An 11,054-nucleotide genomic window follows, 5' to 3' on the forward strand; every position below is an offset into this window, starting at 1 on the left:
TCAGTCAGTCATAAAAAAGAGAACTCTGTAACTAGCATGACTTTATCTTTGTAATCTTTATAATCACCACTTAAGACGAAAAAGCCTAAGAAGGGTTACTGACTTTCACATATCATTCAGCCACATAAAGTGAACCTTCCAATCCAAGCAACACCCCAAACTCTCTGTCAGCCAAATACTGCTCTCATGATTTTCACAGGACTGTCTACATCAAACTTCACCCCAAAACTTGAAAACATGGCAGGATCCATCATCACCCTTTGTCAAGAGGTGTAACATTACATTGAACTGAAAGCAGCTTTTGAAAGTCAAAATAACTTGAAAACAAGGAAGTAGAACAATTGCATACATATACATGGAACAAATCACAGCCCCAGTGCTGCCAGGAACACTGGCTAATGTCACTGTAAGACCAAGCTCTGTTATTTTTGGGGGGTTCTTGGTGACTGGTCAAGGATCCTGGTGACTGGAAAATGGCGAACATCAGACCTTCCATCTGAAGGGCAAGAGGGACAGCTGACCAATACAGAAGGCTGCTAAGTCTTACTTCAGTCCCTGGAAAGATTATGGAGCAAATCTTCCTGGGACCCACCTACAGATGCTCAAAGAAGAAAAAGGTGATAGGAAATGGCCAGCATGTGGCTACTGAGGACAAACCACACCTGACACATCTCATCTTTGAGATGACTGGCTCTGTGAACGATGGCACAGCAGCTTGTTTTGACACTTTTAACAAGGTCTCCCACAGTATACTTGGAGCCAAACTGGTGGAATATAGTTTGAAAAGGTTGACTGTAAACTGGGTGAAAAACCTGCCTGACCATCAGACTCAGAGCGCTGTGATCAGCAGTCTCAAATCCATCTGGTTGGAACTAATGATGTTCCCCAAGGGCTGATGCCATGGCCAGTATTGTTTAATGTCTTCACTGATAGCCTGGGCAATGGGATGGATGTACTGCAAGTGTGGGTACCAAACTGGAGAGGGCTGTCCAGTGAGTTTTTGGGATCTCCACCCTCTGAGGTAATCCAAACACAACCAGACATGGCTCTGAGTGACCTGAGTTAGCCATGCTTTTCATAGGGTTGGACCAGTCCCTTCAAAATAATATTATTCTATAACTACATTTGAGGTAAATAATAAAAAAAAAAAAAAAAAAAAATTGAAAGAGTTAAAAGCTTTTTAAAAAACAAGATACTGGAGACATTTCCTTTCAAGTGAAAATAGGCCAGACATTAACATTACAAATAAAGATGTCAAATTTTTGAACCAGTTTTAAAAAGGCAAAGAGAACAGCTCTGGCTTTTAAAAGAAAAATCTGATGAAATGCTTTTTTCACGTAGATTGCAGGTTGATCAAATTAAATCTTTTGAGGCAACAGCAGATAATTTACTTGCAAACTGTTAACTAACAGTTTATCTCTCAGACCAGAGACATCTGTCTCAATTTGTGACAGGAACTAATCTGGACTACACTGCCTTTCAGGAACTAATCCCGAGGTATTTTCCAGACTGATGCCTATTTTCAAAGGCTGTGAAGGTTTTTGATAATGCCCCAAGCAAAGCAAGCACATCACCTTTCACTTTCCAAATGCTGCCTCATTTTCCTCACCAGCTCCTGACAAGCAGCTCATTGAAGAAATACTATCACCTCCAGACTTAGCTTCATTTTCCATAGCTGCTACTTTCCTATGGCATGAAATCGATTAATTTTTCAACATTAAAGACTACAACAGAAATATTTGTAAAAAACTTTGCTGTAAATACTGTTGTGGTAAAAATCACTGTAATACCTGAATCTCAATAAAGCCTTCTCAATAACAGACTTCAAAATCATCCACATGTCACTTCAGCCTTGACCTATCTCATTCTGTCTACAAAAATGGTTAAAAAAATAAGTAGCCATAAAGCCTAGGTGCTTTGACCAGCACCTATGGTAGATAACCTCATTATTTTTATGATTAGCACAAACCAACCATAGGCACCCCATTTTGTTATTGGTACTGCTACAGGAACATCCTCTTTGTTTCTATTACAGTGACAGCTACAACTCAGCCAGGGACACATCCCATACCCCAGATCTTGTACAGATGGAGGAGAAAAAAGTAAATGCAATTCCCTCAGGATAGTAATTAAAAGGATAAGCATATTCACTTGATCTAGTTTAGGCATCTGAGTTAGGAGGCTAATCTGACAAAAATTCTGTTCAATAGAGAGCAAGGAGCAGCCTAAATCCATGTCTGCAGGCATCAGGCAGTTCACATCATATGGAGCTCAGAGTCTGAACTAGGGCTTCTCTAAGTACTCAGAGGTACGGTGGTGTGAATGCCCCTCCCAGCTGAGTCAGAATAAAAAAATACACACAAAAAACCAGGGGAGGTAGAGTGGAAACAAGGTAACAAAAATGAACCTGCTTTGGTAGCAGAATGAAACTCACGTAACTATTTTTCCAATTAGTTCCTAGCGCTCATCACTTCTAAATGTCACCATCGCATTAGCGGATACAGAAGTTTCTTACAAGAAAATTTCAGATGAATTATTTAAAGTTCTTCAAAGCCAGCTGCAATTTATGTGTCACCGATGTTACCCACACCACGTTCTATTTCACACACCCCCCGATTTCCCCTGTGCACATTCCGGCGTGGGAGCTGCGGCCACCACAGGCCAGCACCAACAGCAAACGAGTTTAAAAAACATCATTTTCCCAAAAGAGCAACGCACACGATAGGGCAGCCTGGACACAAGGGGCAAAGAAACTTGAGGCTTCTCATTGCCCTGTTTTAGACGGGGAATTTCAGACCGGTGTTTAAGAGAACCGCTGCAAGAATGACTTCAAAGAAGGCAGGCACTATCTTAAAGCACGATCTACTTTCGAGTTCTGCAATGTGACAGATGTCAAAGCCTCAGCTGCCGTGAAAACCATTTACTGTGTTCAAAATGGTACCTCAATGTTTAGGGAACAGAATCACGTATCGCAGCCTCATTTTATTTTCTGAATTACGACATGCCGCGGTGAGAAGTCGAGACCGAGAAAAGCCAGTCTATTTACAGACAGAACAGTTTGCAAACTTTAACTGCAGAAACCAGCTCGGTTTCTCCAAACTCCGTGTTTTCACAGTTAACCGGCCGGAACAAAATCACCATCACCACAAGGAACTGGGCTCTACAAACGCGTCCGAGTCACCTCACCTCGGCAGGGCGCTCCGGGAGCTGTTTGGGCACAGGCACCGGGATCTCTCCGCTCGCAGCGCACTAAGGGAGCGCGGGCGAGCCGCGGCAGCGCCGGCAGCGGGAGCCACCGCCGCTACCGCCCAAAGCCCCAGACACCGCCCCCACCCAAAAAAAGGAAAAAGAAAAATTAAAAAAAGAAAAGAGACCAGACTCAGATAAGGGGATAAAAGACAAGTAAAGCAGCTAGCAGCGCTGGAAGCCGCAGCGCTCCCGCTCCGCCCGCGGCCCCGCGCCCCCCGCCCCCGGTACCTGTTGCGCTGCCCTCAGCGGCGGCTCCGCCGGGCCGCGGCCCCTGCGCCTCCCGCGGCGCTCGGCCCCACAACATGGCGGCGGGGGCGGGGGAGGAAACGGGGGCGGGCGCTGCCCGAGGCCGGGCTCCGCCGCAGCCGGGACGGGGCTCTCGGAGCTCGGTGGAGGGGTTGCCGTGCCCTGCGGTGCAGCCCCCGGGTCTGGGCCAGGCTCGCCAAACAGTGCCGCGGTCCGGGCATGTCGGCATCGAGCCCGTCGGTGCCGCTGCTGCACGGTAACAGCTGCTGCTTAAAGACCTGACAGAGGATCTACCCCGTCCTTGCTCACATTTGTCCCACTCGATTCCAAGTGCTGTCTCCTCGTCTGCTCCATAAGTTACCTTTTCTTTAGCTTTCCGGCTGTATCCCAGTCCTCTACTAGAAGCTGAAAAGCTGTGGCCCCTGTGCGGCCCCTGTCCCAGATAAGGACAATTCTTCCACCTGGGAGCAGGTAACAGCACCGTTGGTGCTTTTCCATGGGAAGAGTGTCCCGATGGGACGCCCACACCAGCGCGGAGGGGGCTGGCAGCAGGAGCTAAATTTGGCTCACACCTGACACTGCTCAGTGTACTGAAATACGTAGGGTTTCGGGGGGTTATCTCTCCAAAAATTAAAGAATCCGGTAGGAAGGAAACACGTGGAAAATGCCATCATTTTTAAACACCAAACTTCTTCCTTCTCCAGTGAGTGGATCTCGCCGTGCACAGATGATTACAGTGCCTTTCTGTTATGCTTTTGCTGGGTAGATAATTACCTATCACCTTCATACAGAGCAGATTTTTCCACTGACTCATTCTTCTGGGTTCCTAATGAGCCTTTCCAGTTTGTTACACCTTTTATCATTCACGGTGATTCCAGAACAGTCACGTTCCTGTGCCATGCAATGGCCATGGCCACATCCTAGCACACACCCGATGTTTGCATTTGCTGTTGCAGCAGCTGCTGCATTGCACTGGCAGCATTCGTGAATTTACCCCTCGTGACCTCCTCAGCCCTCATCTGATTCACAGCTTTTGAAGATACAGCATTCTCCTCCCTCACACCCAGCCCAAACCCATGCTTTGTATTTTTGTCCTATGCTCAGACTCAACCTCGGCTTTGATGCACAGGTATTTGCTGTGTAGGTGGATTAAAACGTGTTATTCAAGGGGCCCAGGTGGCCTTGGGCTGTTTTGAAGTCATCTGCAGATTTCATGAGCAGTGCTTCATTTAATTCCAAATAATTGACTGGGATAACAAAGCAGCCCTGGGTCAAGAACAGGCTTCTCTGAAGCCAAATTAAAAAGTCTCTCATCTGACATTTTTCACTTGAATTACTTTTTAACACCCCTTAAAATGCAGCCTTTAATCTGTTTAGTACACATTATAGTGATATAGCAGTTCTAAATGTGACTTTGTTATGCTGGCAACACCTCCAGCCTGCTCTGGACTGAAGACAAGTGCTTGCATCAGGCATAACAGTTTACTTGGTTCATAAAGGCCACTGTAGAGAGAATTAAGATAACAATAAACCAGATAAATATGTTTCTTCTCATAAGACAAAGAACATTAGGTTACTGATTACAGTAGTTAAGTATTGGGAAGGGCAGTGTAAAAATCTGTGAAGGGAAGTCTCTAAGAACAGGTTAGACAGATATCTGAGGAGTTTGGTAAATACAGTTAGTCAATCATGCCTTGAACATTGAACTAGGTGACTTCTCAAGTACCTCACGGTTCCTTTCTTCTGTTATTAATGTTACTGCCAGGCCCCACAAGCAAATGGTCTTGGGCCGTGTCTGTGCTTAACCACTGGCTTTGAGGCAACAAAGCACATCAAGCAGGAAATGTATAAAGGACGTTGGGATATTTGATTCTGTAAACATGACAGATGGGGAATGACCCATCTGCTTTGTTAATGTTATGCAAGATCCCTATAGGAGAGCAGCAATGTACCTCATTTGAGGTAACTACGTGTTGCCTAACACCTCCTTTGACAAAACTGAGGCCAGGAAAATCACAGAATGGTAGCATAGTTTGGGTTGGAAGGGACTTTTTAAGGGTTATCTAATCCAAACCCCCTGCAATAAGCAGGGACATCTTCAACTAGATCATGTTGCTCAGAGCCCTGTCCAAACGGCCTTGAATGTTTGCAAGGATGAAGCACCAACAACCTCTCTGACAGTGTTTTATCCCCTCCACTGTAAAAAAATTATTCCTTATATCTAATCTAGATCGACGCTCTTTCTGTTTAAAACTATTATCCCTTCTCCTGTTGAAACAGGCCCAGTGAAAATACCTCTTATCTCTCTCATAGGCCTGTTTGAGTACAAGAAGGACACAATAAGAACTCCCTGGAGCCTTCTCTTCTCTAGGCTGAACAATCCCACCTCGCTCAGCCTTGCCTCATAGTAGAGGTGCTCCAGCCCTCTGAGCATCTTCGTAGTCTGAACTGGACCTACTCTAACAGGACCACACCTTTCTTGTGCTGAGGACCCCCCAGCTGGACACCCAATAGGGTCACAGAATCACCTCTTTCGACCTGTTGCCTACTAAGGGTGGACTTGTAGGGAATTAAAAATTCAGCCGACTCCCTAGCGAGATAACCTGGTATAAAAAAATTAGCACATCAAAGCTTTATGTACTCTGATTCTGCACAAATTCAATGCTATTTTATCTATGTTATCACAATGAACTGGAGATGATCAGAGATATTAGAATAATAAATACCTGTAAGATTAATTATCAGGAAGAGGAGGAGGACTCACAACCTGTTGCGCAGACACATTTGAATGCAGCAGTCCCTCAAGTCACTCTTCCTTGGAAATGGGGTAAGTAGACATCCAAAGTTTAGTGTCAGGTACTAAAAAATGCATCCTTGAAGTAAAGCTGAACTCTTACTCAAACTAAGGATCTTACAGAGATGTTTCATTAGTAATGTCTGAGGCACAAACTAGTATTATACCTTTAAAATGGAGAATGAAATTTGTTTCCACTCAGAGTTTGACTACTGCTTGAAGTAGGTTCAAAAGAAAAGCACTACATACATGAAAGTGCAGTTTCTACAGGTACTGTTGCAGATACTGCCTTTGGGCATCTTGGGGTTTGGAGAGAGTGCTCTTTGCAAGCTTCAACATGTAGTTTTCGGGGCTGATGTCAAATACCAGGTGAAATAAAAGTCCCTTCTGGTTACAGTACCCTTGTAGCAATGAGTAGACAGTGGCAAAGAAACAGGAATTAATTAGTGTGTTTCAAAAAGCCATTAAAGTAAGAGAAATTGCTTAATAATAACTGATAATATAAAAGAGAGCTGAAAGGATAAGAAACCAATGGTATGATAAGATACAGGCTCGTTCCAGGCATAGGGGCACGGTTACAGCACAACAGCTACTCAGAAGAGATCAATTAAGGTGAAAGTATGGGAGGAGCAGAAAAGAAGTAGGATTTACTATATATAATGTTTCATCTTCTAGGATTGTTATGGCATCATTTATTATCCTACACTTCTAGTGGGAGGTGTCCCTGCCCACAGCAGGGAGGTTGGAACTAGATGATGTTTAAGGTCAAACTCAACCCATCCTATGATTCTATGATCTCCTTCTCATGTCTGAGCCCAAACCAACACATAACAGCAAAGCCTAACAAGATATAATGAAGACGGAGAAACTATTACTATTAAAAGCAACTCCATTTTCACACTAAGGCATTACTCTTTGATCACTATCTGTACTCAGTCCTCAGTTTCCTGTTACAAGCAATTTTGATATTTTTAGATTAATAATGAAAGATCTCCATTGACAGCAAAAAAGATCCTGAATAAAGTTGTTTAGCCTGAACTGAAGGGCAGTACGTAACATGACTTCTTCTCTGCTCTTAGTCTACTCCATAATATTGTTTATTTTCTCTGCTCTGCTGCAGAAAACACATCAGAAGTGAATGCTTTATACTCCCTGTCCAAGCCCTCTGACCAGGCAGTGTCTAAGCTTGTTGGCAGACATCTTCCCGCAAACGTATGTTTAAAACACATAAAGTTAAGCCAGAAGCAAATGAACACTAGAAATCAGTTGCTGCAAGAATAAGCCAAGATTTGTGCACAGTTACTGGTCAGGGATCAAGGGACATAAAGCGACAACTATTTCTGAGTGGTCACAAAGCAGTAATTTTTCAATTGTAACCTGCACATGTTGCTCCTGTACTGACCTGTTTAATTTTGCTTCCTAATGAGTGGCATTTCCTCATCTGGAGAGTCCAGCTTGTTGTCCCAGCTATAAAGAACTACTTAGGAACAGCCACACCTACCTGATGAGTGACAGCTCTGACCTCTTTATTAGATTCAAGTCTATTATTCATGCTAAATTTTCTTTTGCACCTCCTTTTTTTCCCTCTAGAGAACACAGAAGCAATAAGCCCTCACTCAGTGCTGCTGAAGGTTTCATATTTACAGCAGTGTTCAACCTCTTTCTTCCTTTTGAGAAAATGCTAGATACTGTCTTTTAACCCACATCTTTATTTAAAAATTGAGGCATAAAACACAACAGGATAAACAAAAGGACAAGTTAATATTTGCTTTCCACACCTAACAGAACAGGAGTGGTGCATTTCTGATATTAATTCTGAGTAGCAATTTATCAAAAAGGCGTAGAAGGCACAAAACACACACTGGATCAAAAATAGAACTTCTAGAGATGTTGGTTTGGTTTCTGAACCAGAAGCCCACGCAGGTTTTAAAATAACAAATGGCTACTTCATTAATTTTGCAGGATTTTCTATTACTTCATAGCTGTATAAAATAAAACATTCATGTCCTAACTTTGTTCCCTGCCAAGCACTGATATTATTTACTAGTGGATGGGGAGCTGGACTGTATTTGTTCAGTGTGGCAAAGACTTCTTTGCCTACCGCACTGAAATTATTTTGAGATTTACAGAACATCTATGTAACCATAGAGAAAGTAGCTTTCCAGACAGGCCAGACCATGTTGTGAAGGGAGGCAGTGCTGACTCATGCAGACTGAATTATGGCAAATAAAATTTTGCCAACTGCTGAGCAGACACAAGGGTTTTACTTGCTATCCCTAGCTGCAGTGCAGGCAGCCAGAAACGCTCAAGCACGCAGAAATTTCACAAGTGTCAAGTGCTGACAATAACAGAGTAATGGGGTTAAGCAAGGTTAGTTGTTGCAATTTGCAATCCCTATGCCATAATTAGTAAATAATATTTTGGTAAGTCAGAGTTGCAGGTTCACTTCAGATGCATTTGTTTCTCCACACTCAAGTTTTGATGCAAGCCAAGAAGCCAGTCTAATCTGAATAGGCTGGGACCCCCTACTGCATTTGCTACAAATGTGGGTTTTTCCCCACAAATCTTTCAGTTTTAGGTGCTAAAAACCTGTTATTTGCTACATACCGTTGGCTTCTGTGGACCAGTACTAGTTTTGAGTAGTGTACCTCTTGCGTACCAAATTTTGTGAGATTCTCTGGAATTACACATTGCTTTTAAAGGACGAATGACATAAACATTGAGAAAATTTGAAATAAATCTTTTCAGGTTTCAGAATGTTTTGTGAGTTGCTGTGAAAAGGAAATTTTTTTCAGATTCACAGACTTCTGGAAAGGTGCAGGCATGCTATAGAGCAAGTATATACTATGATAAAGATAGGCAAAACAGTGTAAGACAGTAAAGTAAATGTATGATTAATAACATAATTAATAAAAACAGGGATTCATTGACAGGGCAAACACATCACTGTGGTTTTAAGCCGGTTTATGAAAGTCTACACAGAAGCTCTGTGTTGATGGAACACAGAGGTTTGCTCTGACTGTGGCTCTTGCTTGCCTGGTGTAACGCTGACAGTTTGAGGTGCTGCTGCTGCCCCCATCTGCCTGACATCCTGCTGGACTTTTCCATGAAAAACGGAAGCAAAGGCAAATTCTTCCACCAGCTGCAAGTAATAACGTTGTGCTGTACCTCAAATCAGTGACAAAGTTATTGCATTCAGAGGGTTGGATCTCGTTTTGCAGTCATTTCCCAAAACTGAGTTGTCCTTAGATTAAGGTTTGTGGTTTTTCTTTTTTTTTTGCAGTTGAAAGTTTTATTTTGACCGGAGGTAAGTCTGTCAGAGTAAGTCACTTTGTAACTTACATTGACATTAAAGTTTAACAAGAGTTCAAGCCAGAGATGAAATCAATGGAGTGTGAAAAGAGATCATACTATCAGCCATTAATGCTTCACTTGAATTTTCATGCAAGGCTTGTCTGGCTTGTATCCTGCTTCTTGCTTTGGAAAGGGAAATCTATAACAATTTGCTGATCTACTTCACTGATCTACTCAGAGTCTTTCTGGAAATTCATTTGCCAGAGAAATGGTTTGGCAGAAGAGTCACTAAAACAGTAAAAAACCAAATGATTCTACTATTTCTGACAAATAACCCTCACCTGTCTGTTACCATTAACCTTCATGGCTAAATAGTTTAAGGCAAAATTATCCTTTTGTCCTGTGTCAGCAATGTCAGGAAAAGGGTTTTTACTGCCTGACAAGATAAATCCATTGGCACTTGGCACTGGCAGTCCTTCCAAGAAATACTGCACTGCATTGCTGCTGCTGAATTTGCTTTTCCTCTTCTGAACTGGGATCATCATGGATTGGATGCCACTGCCTAGATTATTATCTTGGCACTTAGTGAGCACATTAACTGAAGGGACAACTGCAAACATGGCAGTTTCAACCTGCTGAAACTGTAGTTGTGTCCCATGTTTCTGCCATGATGAAGTCCTGGGCCATTTTGTCTTACAAGGAGCCAGCTCAGTCCTGCCTGAGTAGCACTCACTAGACTGTCAGGATTTAAAATCAGATGAAAGAGAAGAAACACTTTAATACAGAGACACGACCAGGGAAAGAAGCTCTGTCGCTATTATAAAGATGTTAAAGGTTCCTGGTAAAACTCATAACATCTTTGCTTGGCATGAAGTCTTCATCAGTCCTGGATGGTAAATGAGAAACAGGAAACCTCACCGGCATTATTCCAGGTAAATCTATATCAGCAAGCTCTGCTTTGTCCAGATCACAATGGAACAACTCAATACACCTGTGCATCCCCAGATTATCCTCAATTTCACCCTTCAGTCAGAGAAACTACCCAGGGAAAGTCCGTATCAATTCCACAGCAATAAGGCAGCTTTGAATCAGAGCCTGCAGTAAGTCAATTTAAGCACAAATCCATGGACAGGTTTATTTCAGCATTTGCATAACTATTTTTCCACCAGACCCCCACCCTTTTTCAGTGCAGAAAATGAATAATGCTGCAAGGTGAATTGTGCTTCCTGAATTGTTGAAGTTTTTATAATCTTCCTTATTCTTTAATTAGCCTTGGGTTTTATTTAATAAACATTCAGAAGCAGTGCTGAATAGAAATATATTTTAGTTGATTTTCTCTGGGGTTTTTATGTTATTCTTACTGTAACTGGTGCTTCACAAATGCAGCTTTTTCTTCACAAGATTCCTGAGGCAAGTTAATATTAGTATCTTCATCTTGCAGATGAAGGACAGAAAGGTGGAGCAATTTAAG

At 42.7% G+C, this 11,054-nt stretch overlaps 1 protein-coding gene across 5 annotated transcripts in view; it reads right to left on the reverse strand.

The window, feature by feature from the left end:
- The window catches only part of ITSN2 (intersectin 2), an 81,823-nt gene extending 77,838 nt beyond the window's left edge, over positions 1 to 3,985 (reverse strand). For 4 of the 5 annotated variants that reach the window (XM_082276883.1, XM_082276881.1, XM_082276887.1 and 1 more), the window contains exon 1: positions 3,478 to 3,545. The gene's annotated coding sequence lies outside the window, so the exon portion shown is untranslated. Of the gene's footprint in view, positions 1 to 3,477; positions 3,546 to 3,856 lie in introns of those variants that run through there. The other variant, XM_082276882.1, reaches the window with a different exon arrangement.
- Positions 3,986 to 11,054: the final 7,069 nt, after the last annotated feature.

Source organism: Coloeus monedula, assembly GCF_965178545.1.
Source record: "Coloeus monedula genome assembly, chromosome: 2".
Lineage (NCBI taxonomy): Eukaryota > Metazoa > Chordata > Aves > Passeriformes > Corvidae > Coloeus > Coloeus monedula.